Raw genomic sequence first — 14,112 nt, 5'->3', positions numbered from 1 at the left:
ATCAGGCTCCGAAACAGCTAACAGGAGTTCTGAATCATGGTCTATCTCATGCACACTTGACTTGACTGTTGATATGGCAGCACGATGGAACTGTTGCCCCACAGCAAGAAGGTCATTTGAACAATTCCCATGTGTGGCCTTTGTGTGTGGAGTTCACATGTTCTCTCCATGTTTGTGTGGGTTTTCTCCGGCTTCCTCCCACATTTAAAGGCATGCAGGTTAGGTGAAATGGAAACTTTATAAGTGCCCAGGTCTCCCTTGCAAAACAGATCTCGATCTCAATGGGACTAACCTGGTTAAATAAAGGTTAAATTAAAATATATCCTCAGTTGCACATATGCATTTGCACAAACATCACTGTTCTTTGCACATACAGCTCATGTAGCTCGCTAATTTGCACAGATATGCACATAGCTGCTACTCCATAGCTACATCTCTGCACAGTTTATATTTATATTGCATTTTTTTCATATGCTGTTGTCTATAATTGCTTTTACTGTGTATATTATGCTGCATTTACAAATGCTTTAAATTTTATTTCTCTTCATTCTCGTTAATGACATACACGGGGGACAACAAAGTAATATTTTCATTTTACTGGGAAACATGTTTTCTTACAGTAACATATGACAATAAAACCTTGAATATACACATACGTACTAGTGCAGCAGATAACAGAATATTTACAGAGGAATCTTTCAAATGGTGATGCAAGCACACAGACATTACTCTTTTGAAAAAACAGACTGGCCATTTGAATTTTCAATAGGCGGCCAGGTAGGGGTCAATCGAAGAATTACACAGGGGTCAAAATTTTAAAAAGCTCCAATCATATTGAAAACTACACTACATTATTTATCCGAACATAAATATTCCAAAAAGGTATAGTTTGGTCTGTCTATGACTGAATGTTATGGAGCTCACTCACTCACCTTCAACCACTTGCTCCAGTTAAGGGTCGGGGGGGGTGTTCTGGAGCCTATCCCAGCAGTCATTTGGCGTGAGGCGGGGTACACCCAGGACAGGACGCCAGTCTCTCACAGGGCCACATACAGACAAACACACACATTCACACCTACAGAGAATTTAACGCTTCCAGTCAACATAACCTGCATGTCTTTGGATGTAGTAAGAAGCTGGAGCACCTGGAGAGACCCCACACAAACACGGGGAGAACACGCAAACACCACACAGAAAGGCCACAAGTGGGAATCGAACCCATGACCTTCTTCCAGTGAGGCAGGATGAAGGTCATGGGTGAGACAGCTGTGCTGCCCATGTTATGGAGCTTTGGGGTAAAAACAGCAACAATAGTGACAAAGGTCAATTTCAGTTTGGACAAAGATCAAAAGTTAAAGTTGCTCAAATTTTAGTAAAAAGTGGTTTAAATTATTAGTTGGACTAATAGGATTAATAAATAGAGTAGTTTTGACTGTGTTGAATATTTGGTCTCCAAAGTAAAGGTCAAACAATGTTGACGTCCATTAGATTCTATGACATGTGACATATGTTAACCCATAATGTGAAAACTAAGCATGACACATGGTCCAAACTACATGTATTCTTTTTAAAACCCTATTAACTCAACCAATAATTTGACCTTCCTTTGTCACTATTCTTGCTGTTTTTTACCCCATAACTCAATAACATTCAGTCATAGATAGTCCAAACTATAACTGTTTGGAATCTTTATGTTCAGACAAATAATGTGGTATTGTTTTCAATATGGTTGTAGTACTTTTAAATTTTGACCCCTGTGTAATTCTTCAATTGACAACCTGGCTGCCTATTGAAAATTCAAGTGGCCAGTTATTTATTTATTTTTTTTTCAACAGAGTAACGTCTAAGGAGTATTTGTGCTGAATTTGGTGCTTGCATCACCATTTGAATGATTGTTTCAGTTATCTGCAGCACTATACAGTAAGTCAATGGAATAGTTAATGATTTGCTGCCATCTAGTGTTCATAATCAGCAACCAAAACAGGAATTGGGCAACATTTTTCAAGCATAATAGTAGTGAGTTGTTATGCTCGAGAGCGGTCACTCTCCCAAACATACATACAGCCCATCACACATCAAAACCTGCTGGACAAACTGCAAATCTAAACCCCCATCTTATTCTGAAAGACAAATACATACACACACATGCACACACACAAAACATACAAGGATGGGAAAAGAATAAAGTTGTCTGTAGAATTGGAAGAGCCTCTCGAGTCTCCTGTTTTCTGTATTAAATATTCTACATTCATATTTCCCAAGAAGGTGCTGGCAGAAGGAGAGCCTGGTGACTGAAAATGCTCCGTCGTTGCATTGCCTGCATTCCTGTGCTTGGCTCCTGTTGGCCAGCAGACTATTTATACAGTCAGAGCAGGGGCCTGCTGGGTGATACACATCACACGGGTCACTGGGTAATCAGAGGACAGAAGGCTCCTACAAGACAATCACCACTTACACAAGATGACCATTACTTTAACCTAAATTATTTTACATTCTACTTAAGATCCCAAAGTTCCTAAAGATAGCAAATATGTCAGGATGGTTTATAGTGATACATATGTCAAAGAACACATCAAAATTATACAACTTGCTATTTGGAATCTGAAATTCAATCTGGCAAGATTAGCTATATAAAATATAATATAAGGATTACAATCATTACAGCACTGCTGACTTGAAGACATTAAAAGAATGAAAATAAAGAGAAAGGATGGTGGCTGAGCTTTGCAGTTGACTGATGTAGAAACAAGAGAGGACTGTATTAATAGTTTGCTGATGAACTGATGCAAATAAACAGGGGCAGGGGGAGTTGTCCTCCCAAATGGAATAACAGTTCATCCAGGCATAAAGTCTGTGCTTTAACTGACAAATGTACCAATGGATAAATGTGGAAGTCCCTGAATCCTAAACCAGGTGCGGCGCTTGTCAACACCTCTGAACTCACTCACCCTATCTGCAAAAGGCAGACTGACATTCTGTGTGACATCATAGGCAGTGGTCAAAACATATACAGAGCAATGTGATGGTTTCTCCATTGAGTTCTTTGCAGAGACGTATCAAGTTCATTCAGTCTTGCAAAATCTGATTCTAAACATGTAATCATAGCCACCAGACCCATGCTTTGAAAATAAGAGTAATACACAAGCTCATTTCAGGCTACAAGTATTTTCAAAATGCTGAGAGAGACAAAGAGAAAAGGAAGAAGTGTTCTCTTTGGCTACATTCACACAACATCCTTTCCATAGGGTTTGTGTGGAGATATAGCCATTTCATTTAAGTTTTAGAACATAACCACAGTGAAACAATCTGAAAATCTATATCATATCATATATGTCTATAGCACTGCCAACCACACCTGCTCCTAATCCATCATCAATCCAGCATCCACTAACCATCCAACAGGTGGCAGACATGTCTTGGGGATATTAAAATGGAAAAACAAAGTTGTTTTTGATATGATGCATCAAAGTTCAACAAATGTGAAAGAGATTCTCTTTATTGTAAGATCTTTAATCTGGTGAATTAAAGATGATTAAAGTCTGATCAGTCTGATTTCAGACAGTACTTTACCAGGCAATGCTCTGTCTGAAAAACAGCTTTGAGTGACACTTGTCTAATCAACAGAACCAACAGAGAAACTAGGGAGAGCTGACATTTGCAGTTTGGTATGCTTATGTATATTGTGTCAAGGATGACATTGCGAAATAGGAAATGTTCATAGGACTAATATTTTTGGAGAAATTAGCAATATTAGCTAACAACAGTGAACAATGGGCATTATGTGCATTAAAAAGGATTATATTTAGTTAAATCAGTCTTTTTTCTAAGTCCACTGTGGAGTGGTACCTTAAAATCCTAAAGCCTGATTTATGCATCTACAACTCTGTAACTCTTTGGCCATGCAATGATGTCACGTTGTTGGTTAATGCAATTTACCACAGGAACAGTGGCTTTTTCTCTATCAATTTGTCCCTCAATGAGCTCGACTTCTTTATACAATCATCAACCTCCAAACAAATGTTATAGCACTTGTAATTTCCCTCCATGAATTGCAGCTCATCAATTGAGCATCTTTTATTTTTTAGACTCTGTGTCGTATTTTTTTAGCATTCAAATAAGTCATAAAATAAGCAATAAAATTCACTAATTCACAAAAATTTAATTTTTGCACATTTTTCCAAACTGAGTGCTGTAGTATAACCAGCAGAACACCATTGATGTTTTCAGGGAATTTGGTGACACCACACCTGCATTTATTGAATATTTTTCTGGTGTCACTTTTCGTTTTGCACTTTGTAGACGGTCCCTATGCTTCTGCTTCTCAGCCACCTGCTTGTTCAAATTAATATTATTTTTCCAGCTCAATTACAGACCTCTTCATTCTTTGTAGGTGGGAAAACTTGCAAAATTTTTCCCATGGGTGCAAAATCAATAGGGGATCAAATACTTATTTGCCTCACTGTACATATACAGAGGTAATCATACAATGCTGTTTACATGACAGTGTCTTATTCAGAATATGGTCTTAATCAGTTAGATCAGAATATTACTGTCCATGTAATCACACCTAGTCAATAATTATTTTAACAAGACATGAACCATAAAGATAGATAGATAGATAGATAGATAGATAGATAGATAGATAGATAGATAGATAGATAGATAGATAGATAGATAGATAGATAGATAGATAGATAGATAGATAGATAGATAGATAGATAGATAGATAGATAGATAGATAGATAGATAGATAGATAGATAGATAGATAGATAGATAGATAGATAGATAGATAGATAGATAGATAGATAGATAGATAGATAGATAGATAGATAGATAGATAGATAGATAGATAGAATGCACTGATTAAAAAATGTCCTTAAAATATCTCAGAAACATTTTGTTGATACATAAACATTTTTATGTACAACAATAGTTCAGAAATAAAAAATCTACAAAATTTGCATAATTATTTTGAATTAGTAATAGTATTCATAGTATACTTCCTTAAAGCAGTAATGACTGTAGCGAATATGGCCACAGACATAGCTTTACAATCAAAAGTTGCCTTAATTTTCGACTCTTCACAAAGAACAGACTCTCCAGACATTTCCAGACAAGACCAGAATGAGTGTGTTATCACTTGGTGGTACCAAGCACCAAACTTCCTTCCTTCCCTTCCTACAAAGTGACCAGTCTTCCAAACATTTCCTGGATGAATTTATGACGCCTCAGGAGAACTTCAACAAACAGTCCCTATGGACCAAAGATGCGTGCTGCACACTGCTGAAGTTAACACCAGTTCAAACAGAATTTGTTTGGCAGTTTGATGAACCCACCCCAATTCAGAGAATGCCCAGGCAAGAACAAGACACTCTTTACCAATAACATTTCAATAAACACAGAGCCAGCCAGGTGGTCAAAAGATCAAAAGTCACAAAACCACTCAACATAGGGATGGAACCACAGTGCCACCTTGAGGAAGGACACGGACCCTTCAATATGTGAATACAGTCTTTTAACAAAGAAAAGAGAGAAACTTGTCATTTCCTTCCTGTTTCTATACTTAACCAAATATCAAATTTATACTGCAATTTAATATTTGTGTTTTCCTTTAAAATAATCTCTTGATGCATGTTTGAATGTTATTGGTTGATTTATTAATGAATTGTCATGGTGAAAACAGTGTTCGTGTTAATCACTTCCCTTCTTCTAGGTAGGATGGTTTAGGACATGACTGCCACCTTATATTTGTTAGCCAAAGAAGAAAGAAGGCATATGTCATTTATTGTATCTGATGTGTTTTTCAAATAACTTTCTGGTGGGAGAAACCTGATGCCAAGTGGGCGGAGCTTATGACCACATGTATAGCTTCTTTAAAATGGCTTTTCAACTCTTCCGCTCCTCTCTTTGCCCTTGTGCTCTTCTCTGAACTTCTTCTCCTCCACTCTATTTAGTACTTCTTAGCTTGTGGCTCTTTGGTTTTATTGTTTCTTTTTTGTTCCATAACTTGACCATCAATTTCTGTTTAATCACGAGATGGAGGACCAGACTGATCTGCTCATTTGCTGGCTGTTGCCAGAGTGCCGCCATCTTGGTTAGTGTCTAACAACCAGGCATAAATAGAAATCATTGTGGGCATGATCAATATTTTCAAGAGTTTCACCATAAATCTGCATTTTCCGTGCTTATTAATGTGTTGTTACATTTATTCAAACTTAGTTCCACATTTGTACAGACACTATTTGTCAAAGCAAATACAGAAGAAGATCAGACTATTTAGACAGTAGTGTTCAGAATAATAGTAGTGCTATGTGACTAAAAAGATTAATCCAGGTTTTGAGTATATTTCTTAAATCTTGAATCACTCAACTAGTATTTAGCTGTAAAACCACAGTTTTTCATGATTTCTTCACATCTGCGAGGCATTAATTTTGTTGGTTTGGAACCGAGATGTTGCTCATTTACTAGTGTGCTTGGGGTCATTGTCTTGTTGAAACACCCATTTCAAGGGCATGTCCTCTTCAGCATAAGGCAACATGCTTGCACCACCATGCTTCACTGTCTTCACTGTGAACTGTGGCTTGAATTCAGAGTTTGGAGGTCGTCTCACAAACTGTCTGCGGCCCTTGGACCCAAAAAGAACAATTTTTCTCTCATCAGTCCACAAACTATTCCTCCATTTCTCTTTAGGCCAGTTGATGTGTTCTTTGGCAAATTGTAACCTCTTCTGCACATGTCTTTTATTTAACAGAGAGACTTTGCGGGGGATTCTTGCAAATAAATTAGCTTCACACAGATGTCTTCTAACTGTCACAGCACTTACAGGTAACTCCAGACTGTCTTTGATCATCCTGGAGCTGATCAATGGGTGAGCCTTTGCCATTCTGGTTATTCTTCTATCCATTTTGATGGTTGTTTTCCGTTTTCTTCCACGCGTATCTGGTTTTTTTTCCATTTTAAAGCATTGGAGATCATTGCAGATGAACAGCCTATAATTTTTTGCACCTGTGTACAAGTTTTCCCCTCTCCAATCAACTTTTTAATCAAACTACGCTGTTCTTCTGAACAATGTCTTGGACGTCCCATTTTCCTCAGGCTTTCAAAGAGAAAAGCATGTTCAACAGGTGCTGGCTTCATCCTTAAATAGGGGACACCTGATTCACACCTGTTTGTTCCACAAAATTGACAAACTCACTGACTGAATGCCACACTACTATTATTGTGAACACCCCCTTTTCTACTTTTTTTTTAATAATAGCCCAATTTCATAGCCTTAAGAGTATGCATATCATGAATGCTTGGTCTTGTTGGATTTGTGAGAATCTACTGAATCTACGGGAGTGACATGTTTAGCCGCATGTTCTCCTCGTCTCCTTGAATTGCTGGCTGTCTGAGTGGTGTCCAAAAAATGAGGTGGGCTTCATAGATAATTGGCAAAGCTTCTGGGGAAAACCTGGTCTTGTTAGGAGAGACGGCATCCATCCCACTTTGGATGGAGCAGCTCTCATTTCTAGAAATCTGGCCAATTTTCTTAAATCCTCCAAACCATGACTATCCAGGGTTGGGACCAGGAAGCAGAGTTGTAGTCTTACACACCTCTCTGCAGCTTCTCTCCCCCTGCCACCCCTCATTACCCCATCCCCGTAGAGACGGTGCCTGCTCCCAGACCACCAAAAATCTATTTAAGCATAAAAATTCAAAAAGAAAAAATAATATAGCACCTTCAACTGCACCACAGACTAAAACAGTTAAATGTGGTCTATTAAACATTAGGTCTCTCTCTTCTAAGTCCCTGTTAGTAAATGATATAATAATTGATCAACATATTGATTTATTCTGCCTTACAGAAACCTGGTTACAGCAGGATGAATATGTTAGTTTAAATGAGTCAACACCCCCAAGTCACACTAACTGCCAGAATGCTCGTAGCACAGGCCGAGGCGGAGGATTAGCAGCAATCTTCCATTCCAGCTTATTAATTAATCAAAAACCCAGACAGAGCTTTAATTCATTTGAAAGCTTGACTCTTAGTCTTGTCCATCCAAATTGGAAGTCCCAAAAACCAGTTTTATTTGTTGTTATCTATCGTCCACCTGGTCGTTACTATGAGTTTCTCTGTGAATTTTCAGACCTTTTGTCTGACTTAGTGCTTAGCTCAGATAAGATAATTATAGTGGGCGATTTTAACATCCACACAGATGCTGAGAATGACAGCCTCAACACTGCATTTAATCTATTATTAGACTCAACTGGCTTTGCTCAAAATGTAAATGAGTCCACCCACCACTTTAATCATATCTTAGATCTTGTTCTGACTTATGGTATGGAAATTGAAGACTTAACAGTATTCCCTGAAAACTCCCTTCTGTCTGATCATTTCTTAATAACATTTACATTTACTCTGATGGACTACCCAGCAGTGGGGAATAAGTTTCATTACACTAGAAGTCTTTCAGAAAGCGCTGTAACTAGGTTTAAGGATATGATTCCTTCTTTATGTTCTCTAATGCCATATACCAACACAGTGCAGAGTAGCTACCTAAACTCTGTAAGTGAGATAGAGTATCTCGTCAATAGTTTTACATCCTCATTGAAGACAACTTTGGATGCTGTAGCTCCTCTGAAAAAGAGAGCTTTAAATCAGAAGTGCCTGACTCCGTGGTATAACTCACAAACTCGCAGCTTAAAGCAGATAACCCGTAAGTTGGAGAGGAAATGGCGTCTCACTAATTTAGAAGATCTTCACTTAGCCTGGAAAAAGAGTCTGTTGCTCTATAAAAAAAAGCCCTCCGTAAAGCTAGGACATCTTACTACTCATCACTAATTGAAGAAAATAAGAACAACCCCAGGTTTCTTTTCAGCACTGTAGCCAGGCTGACAAAGAGTCAGAGCTCTATTGAGCCGAGTATTCCTTTAACTTTAACTAGTAATGACTTCATGACTTTCTTTGCTAATAAAATTTTAACTATTAGAGAAAAAATTACCCATAACCATCCCAAAGACGTATCGTTATCTTTGGCTGCTTTCAGTGATGCCGGTATTTGGTTAGACTCTTTCTCTCCGATTGTTCTGTCTGAGTTATTTTCATTAGTTACTTCATCCAAACCATCAACATGTCTATTAGACCCCATTCCTACCAGGCTGCTCAAGGAAGCCCTACCATTATTTAATGCTTCGATCTTAAATATGATCAATCTATCTTTATTAGTTGGCTATGTACCACAGGCTTTTAAGGTGGCAGTAATTAAACCATTACTTAAAAAGCCATCACTTGACCCAGCTATCTTAGCTAATTATAGGCCAATCTCCAACCTTCCTTTTCTCTCAAAAAATCTTGAAAGGGTAGTTGTAAAACAGCTAACTGATCATCTGCAGAGGAATGGTCTATTTGAAGAGTTTCAGTCAGGTTTTAGAATTCATCATAGTACAGAAACAGCATTAGTGAAGGTTACAAATGATCTTATGGCCTCAGACAGTGGACTCATCTCTGTGCTTGTTCTGTTAGACCTCAGTGCTGCTTTTGATACTGTTGACCATAAAATTTGATTACAGAGATTAGAGCATGCCATAGGTATTAAAGGCACTGCGCTGCGGTGGTTTGAATCATATTTATCTAATAGATTACAATTTGTTCATGTAAATGGGGAATATTCTTCACAGACTAAGGTTAATTATGGAGTTCCACAAGGTTCTGTGCTAGGACCAATTTTATTCACTTTATACATGCTTCCCTTAGGCAGTATTATTAGACGGCATTGCTTAAATTTTCATTGTTACACAGATGATACCCAGCTTTATCTATCCATGAAGCCAGAGGACACACACCAATTAGCTAAACTGCAGGATTGTCTTACAGACATAAAGACATGGATGACCTCTAATTTCCTGCTTTTAAACTCAGATAAAACTGAAGTTATTGTACTTGGCCCCACAAATCTTAGAAACATGGTGTCTAACCAGATCCTTACTCTGGATGGTATTACCCTGACCTCTAGTAATACTGTGAGAAATCTTGGAGTCATTTTTGATCAGGATATGTCCTTCAATGCGCATATTAAACAAATATGTAAGACTGCTTTTTTTGCATTTACGCAATATCTCTAAAATTAGAAAGGTCTTGTCTCAGAGTGATGCTGAAAAACTAATTCATGCATTTATTTCCTCTAGGCTGGACTATTGTAATTCATTATTATCAGGTTGTCCTAAAAGTTCCCTGAAAAGCCTTCAGTTAATTCAAAATGCTGCAGCTAGAGTACTAACGGGGACTAGAAGGAGAGAGCATATCTCACCCATATTGGCCTCTCTTCATTGGCTTCCTGTTAATTCTAGAATAGAATTTAAATTTCTTCTTCTTACTTATAAGGTTTTGAATAATCAGGTCCCATCTTATCTTAGGGACCTCATAGTACCATATCACCCCAATAGAGCGCTTCGCTCTCAGACTGCAGGCTTACTTTGGGTTTGTAAGAGTAGAATGGGAGGCAGAGCCTTCAGCTTTCAGGCTCCTCTCCTGTGGAACCAGCTCCCAATTCAGATCAGGCAGACAGACACCCTCTCTACTTTTAAGATTAGGCTTAAAACTTTCCTTTTTGCTAAAGCTTATAGTTAGGGCTGGATCAGGTGACCCTGAACCATCCCTTAGTTATGCTGCTATAGACTTAGACTGCTGGGGGGTTCCCATGATGCACTGTTTCTTTCTCTTTTTGCTCTGTATGCACCACTCTGCATTTAATCATTATTGATTGATCTCTGCTCCCCTCCACAGCATGTCTTTTTCCTGGTTCTCTCCCTCAGCCCCAACCAGTCCCAGCAGAAGACTGCCCCTCCCTGAGCCTGGTTCTGCTGGAGGTTTCTTCCTGTTAAAAGGGAGTTTTTCCTTCCCACTGTTGCCAAGTGCTTGCTCACAGGGGGTCGTTTTGACCGTTGGGGTTTTTACGTAATTATTGTATGGCCTTGCCTTACAATATAAAGCGCCTTGGGGCAACTGTTTGTTGTGATTTGGCGCTATATAAATAAAATTGATTGAACTGATTGATACTGGTACCTTGTTTCCCATGTAACAATAAGAAATATACTCAAAACCTGGATTAATCTTTTTAGTCACATAGCACTACTATTATTCTGAACACTACTGTATAATAATAGACATTAATGAATTTGTTCATCCCAGTCCAGATGTTGTGAAGCAAGAAAATAACACCATCAGTTTGTCAAACACACTATGTCTGCCATGACACAAGATACTAGTCTGATCCTTAATTAACTTCATTATGAAGTTAGGTTAAAGATGGAAAATAATCAAATCAAATCAAATGAATTTTATTTATATAGCGCCAAATCACAACAAACAGTCGCCCCAAGGCGCTTTATATTGCAAGGCAAAAGCCATACAATAATTACAGAAAAACCCCAATGGTCAAAACGACCCCCTATGAGCAAGCACTTGGCGACAACTCCCTTTTAACAGGAAGAAACCTCCAGCAGAACCAGGCTCAGGGAGGGGCAGTCTTCTGCTGGGACTGGTTGGGGCTGAGGGGAGATAATCAGGAAAAAGACATGCTGTGGAAGAGAGCAGAGATCAATCACCAATGATTAAAAGCAGAGTGGTGCATACAGAGCAAAAAGAGAAAGAAACCCCCCAGCAGTCTGTCTATAGCAGCATAACTAAGGGATGGTTCAGGGTCACCTGATCCAACCCTAACTATAAGCTTTTTCAAAAAGGAAAGTTTTAAGCTTAATCTTAAAAGTAGAGAGGGTGAAAGTAAGAGCTTCGCATGCTCGCACCATATTAAAGATATTAATATTAAAGACTGCTCTTAACCCACCTGCAGCGCCGCTTTTACTGAGCGCCTCTCCACCAAAATTTCAAATAATATAAATAAAATAAAACACCCACACTGGCCAGGTTGAAAATAAGATATTCAATGATTTCTGGACGAAGCTGAAAGAAATCTGAGAAATTAGTCTCATCTGTGTATATTTATATATATATATATATATATATATATATATATATATATATATATATATATATAGAATATACAATGTCAAAGCGACTGTCTTGTGACCCAACAAAGTGAGAGAAAATGCATTTCCATTCTATGAATTTGCTCTTCCAGAATATCTCAGGATGGAAAACCTGATGTGACAAAAAAAAACAGAGGCTAATTACAACCCCAATTCCAATGAAGTTGGGAAGTTGTGTGAAATGTAAATAAAAACAGAATGCAATGATTTGCAAATCCTCTTCAACCTATATTCAATTGAATACACCTCAAAGACAAGATATTTAATGTTCAAACTTATAGACTTTTTTGTTTTTGTGCAAATATTTGCTCATTTTGAAATGGATACCTGCAACACATTTTTAAAAAGCTGGGACAGTGGCAACAAAAGACTGGGAAAGTTGATGAATGCTCAAAGAACACCTGTTTGGAACATTCCACAGGTGAACAGGTTAACTGGAAACAGGTGAGTGTCATGATTGGCTATAAAAGGAGCATCCCCAAAAGGCTCAGCCATTCACAAGCAAAGATGGGGCGAGTATCACCACTTTGTAAACAACTGCGTGAAAAAAATAGTCCAACAGTTTAAGAACAATGTTTCTCAATGTTCAATTGCAAGGAATTTAGGGATTCCATCATCTACAGTCCATAATATAATCAGAAGATTCAGAGAACCTGGAGAACTTTCTACACGTAAGCGGCAAGGCCGAAAACCAACATTGAATGGCCGTGACCTTCGATCCCTCAGGTGGCACTGCATTAAAAACCGACATCATTCTCTAAAGGATCTTACTGCGTGGGCTCAGGAACACTTCAGAAAACCATTGTGAATTAACACAGTTCCTCGCTACATCTACAAGTGCAAGTTAAAACTCTACCATGCAAAGTGAAAGTCATACATCAACAACATCCAGAAACGCCGCCATCTTCTCTGGGCCTGAGCTATTTGAAAAGGACAGACGCAAAGTGGAAAAGTGTGCTGTGGTCTGATGAGTCCACATTTCAAAATGTTTTTGGAAATCATGGACGTCGCGTCCTCCGGACAAAAGAGGAGAAGGACCATCCAGACCAGAGCATCTTACACATCTGTGATGACACCATCAATGCTGAAACGTACATCCAGGTTTTGGAGCAACACATGCTGCCATCCAAGCAACGTCTTTTTCAGGGGCGTTCCTGCTTATTTCAGCAAGACAATGCCAAGCCACATTCTGCACGTGTTACAACAGCGTGGCTTCATAGCAAAAGAGTGCGGGTACTAGACTGGTCTGCCTGCAGTCCAGACCTGTCGCCCACTGAAAATGTGTGGCGCATTATGAAGTGCAAAATACGACAGTGGAGACCCCGGACTGTTGAACAACTGAAGTCGTACATCAAGCAAGCATTTTTGACAGCAAACACCAATACCAAAATTTTCATCCAGGGTCGGTGAACCCAACATCTATGGAACTGCCGAACCAGCACATTCAGTCCCGCTGGGAAACCAACCAAGCAGTCTGCAGGCCTGTAGTCATTTGGGAAGACCCAGTAGGTTTTACCTCAACACAGGTCAATTAAAGAAGGCCAGCAAACAGCTGATCAAGAAACCAGACCGGACTGCTTCACTCCATCTGATCCAAAGGACCCAGATAAGTGAACCTTCAACTGCTCTGATCATATTTGCTGTTAGTGATGCAAAGTGGTTTTCTTTGTTTAATTTTATTAATAATAATAATAACAATGATTTGTGAACCCAAAATTCACTACTAAATTACAACCAGATTTTTCTTATTAATTTCTATACTTAGTGCCTCATTCATATCTCAGTCATCTCAGTAATAAAATATGAATCATCATGCATACGCTCAAAATCTCAGTCACACGTGTTTGTACATATATAAATAAATCTGTAAATATTACACCGGTTGTGTTGTCTTGTGTCCAGTTGAAGACAGGTTTAATCAATCGTATCCAGAACTTATGACGTTTAGATGTGAGACTGATTAATTTTGATCATAACATGATTAAGTTCCTGTGGTATGCAGGTGGTGCTCCTTTCAAGGTATTTAATTAAATTTCAAATTTAATTAAATATTGTTTTACCTTATATCCACTATATGATCCACT

At 38.4% G+C, this 14,112-nt stretch overlaps 1 protein-coding gene across 3 annotated transcripts in view; it reads right to left on the bottom strand.

Moving 5' to 3' along the window:
• palld (palladin, cytoskeletal associated protein) overlaps positions 1–14,112 on the bottom strand; it is a 310,327-nt gene that overhangs the window by 291,193 nt on the left and 5,022 nt on the right. The gene's annotated exons all lie outside the window — the stretch shown is intronic.

The sequence above is a fragment of the Thalassophryne amazonica genome, chromosome 10 (assembly GCF_902500255.1).
Source record: "Thalassophryne amazonica chromosome 10, fThaAma1.1, whole genome shotgun sequence".
Lineage (NCBI taxonomy): Eukaryota > Metazoa > Chordata > Actinopteri > Batrachoidiformes > Batrachoididae > Thalassophryne > Thalassophryne amazonica.
The sequence above is the reverse complement of the archived record's forward strand: the minus strand, read 5'-3'. Positions and strand labels throughout refer to the sequence as shown.